Below are 2,590 nucleotides of genomic sequence, written 5' to 3'. Positions count from 1 at the left end.
ATGACAAGTGTTGATATTTATTGGATTGCACTAGATCCCTTCTTTGGGCAGAGAGGTGAAGGCATAAGGTTTTCCCAGACAGAAAATTACAATTTTCCTTTAAGCAAATTGTTAAACTAAAAGTAGAAAGTACACTGGTCCTGTATGCTGTAAAAATACAGGGGTGCTGTTGTTCAAATAAAAGTACATTGGTCCTGTATGCTGTAAAAATACAGGGGTGCTCTTGTTAAAATAAAAGTACACTGTTCCTGTATGCTGTAAAAATACAGGGGTGCTGTTGTTAAAATAAAGTAGAAAGTACACTGGTCCTGTATGCTGTAATAATACAGGGGTGCTGTTGTTAAAATAAAAGTTCACTGGTCCTGTATGCTGTAAAAATACAGGGGTTCTGCTGTTAAAATAAAAGTACACTGGTCCTGAATGCTGTAAAAGGACCAGTACACTGGTCCTGTATGCTGTAAAAATACAGGGGTTCTGTTGTTAAAATAAAAGTACACTGGTCCTGTATGCTGTAAAAATACAGGGGTGTTGTTAAAATAAAAGTTGTGAAAATACAGGGGTGCTGGAACTGTCCGTGGCTGCGATGTCTAGGCCTGACCTTCACAACACTGTATGGGAAGAGGAGGCTCCTACCACCATTTGCACACCCTCTGCGAGTGCTGGGAGGAGCCCCACCAGTCCAGTTGCTGATATTGAGAATGTCACTGTAGAAGTACACCAGGATGAGGAGGATATTGGTGTAGCTGGTGCTGAGGAGGAAGTTGACAATGAAGATTCTGATAGTGATGTGGTTTGTTTGAATAAGGCACCAGTGGAGACAGTTGTTGTCCATGGGATGAGAAAGCCCATTGTCATGCCTGGGCAAAATACCAAAAAAGCTACCTCTTCGGTGTGGAAATATTTCTACACAAATCCGGACAACAGGTGTCAAACCATCTGTTGCCTTTGTCAATCCATAATAAGTAGGGTAAGGACGTTAACCACCTATGAACATCCTCCTTATACGTCACCTGCAGCGCATTCATCATAAGTCATTGTCAAGTTCAGCAACTTTGAGTAATAGCGTAAGCAGTCGACTGACACCTAAATTATGTGGTTTGTGACTTTGAATATTAGTTCTCTGAGGATGACGATGTAAACACTGAAGTGTGTGTGTGGGGGGGGGGGGGGGGAGAAATCTGAGGATGAGGACGACATCTTGCCTCTGTAGAACCAGTATGTTCAAGGAGAGATTAATGGCTTCTTTTTTGGTGGGGGCCCAAACAAAGCAATCATTTCAGCCACAGTCATGTGGCAGACATTGTCGCTGAAATGATGGGTTTATTAAACTGTGCATGTCATGTTTAAACAACATAAGAGTGGGTGGGAGGGATCCCAAGGACAATTCCATCTTGCACCTCTTTTTCTTCTTTTTATGATGTGCTCTTTGGGTCCTATTTTTTAAAACTGCCATCCTGTCTGCCACTGCAGTGCCACTCCTAGATGGGCCAGGTGTTTGTGCCACCCACTTTTATCGCTTAGCTTAGTCATACAGCAACCTCAGTGCAACCTTTTGGCCTAAAAACAATATTGTGAGGTGTGAGGTGTTCACAATAGACTGGAAATGAGTGAAAATGAAAGCTATTGAGGTTATTAATACAGTAGGATCAAAATTACCCCCAAATTCTGTGATTTTAGCTGATTTTATGTCGTTTTTTTCAAAAAAAATCCAAATCCAAAACCAAAACCCAAAAGGATGATTTTGGCAAAACCAAACCAGATCCAAAACACGAGCGGAGATCCGGATCCAAAACCAAAACCCAAAACCCAAAAAGTGTCCGCCACACATCTCTAGTCTGAGGTTTTATGGTCATGTGTAGTTACTGAAATAAATTTGTATATTGAACTATGAGGACCAAAGCTGTTTCACCTACAGATTAATAATTTCAATGAAGTCCTTGTGGTCAATACGGATGGACTCACAGAAATGCCACATGTGTTATCTAACATTAATCCGATATCAGATTAAATAGAGTAAATGCTATGAGGTCGTGTACAATATTTAGAATAAAAGGAAGAAATGAACAGTGATTCTGCTGTCAGTGTTAGGCATGGAGTCTTGTACTAGATATCTGTTCTACTAAACCTGGTATTTTCTAGGTGGTCTCCCATCCAAGTACTGGCCAAGCCCGACACTGTTTAGCTTCCAAGATCGGATGGTATTGGGCATCTTCAGTGTGGTATGATAGTAGATTATAGATGACGCAGCCACTCCTTGGATCACTGATGAGACATCACTTTAAGAAAAAATTGTAAGAAAAATAGTAAGAAGGAACAAAAGGTGGATCTGCTGACAATGTAAGGCGGAGGTATTAAAGAAATTTTGTGTGCCATACACCTGCATTACTCCTCCGGATCACTGGTGAGAGTCCATGAAAGGAGGTAATATTAACGTGATCGTACCAGTTCAGTTGAATGATGAGTGTATGTGTATATATATATATATATATATATATATATATATATATATACATATGTATTTTTTTTAGTGAAACCCAATGATTAATGTGATAATCCAGACTGTCACTGAGTAACAAGGCTATTCTGTACA

General features: G+C 40.1%; 1 pseudogene; it reads right to left on the bottom strand.

The window, feature by feature from the left end:
• Positions 1-2,113: 2,113 nt before the first annotated feature.
• LOC135051689 (5S ribosomal RNA) lies at positions 2,114-2,233 on the bottom strand (annotated as a pseudogene).
• Between the last annotated feature and the right edge of the window lie 357 nt (positions 2,234-2,590).

This window comes from Pseudophryne corroboree, chromosome 2, assembly GCF_028390025.1.
Source record: "Pseudophryne corroboree isolate aPseCor3 chromosome 2, aPseCor3.hap2, whole genome shotgun sequence".
Taxonomy (NCBI): Eukaryota; Metazoa; Chordata; class Amphibia; order Anura; family Myobatrachidae; genus Pseudophryne; species Pseudophryne corroboree.
Note: the sequence above shows the minus strand (reverse complement) of the source record. Positions and strands in the feature narration are given on the sequence as shown.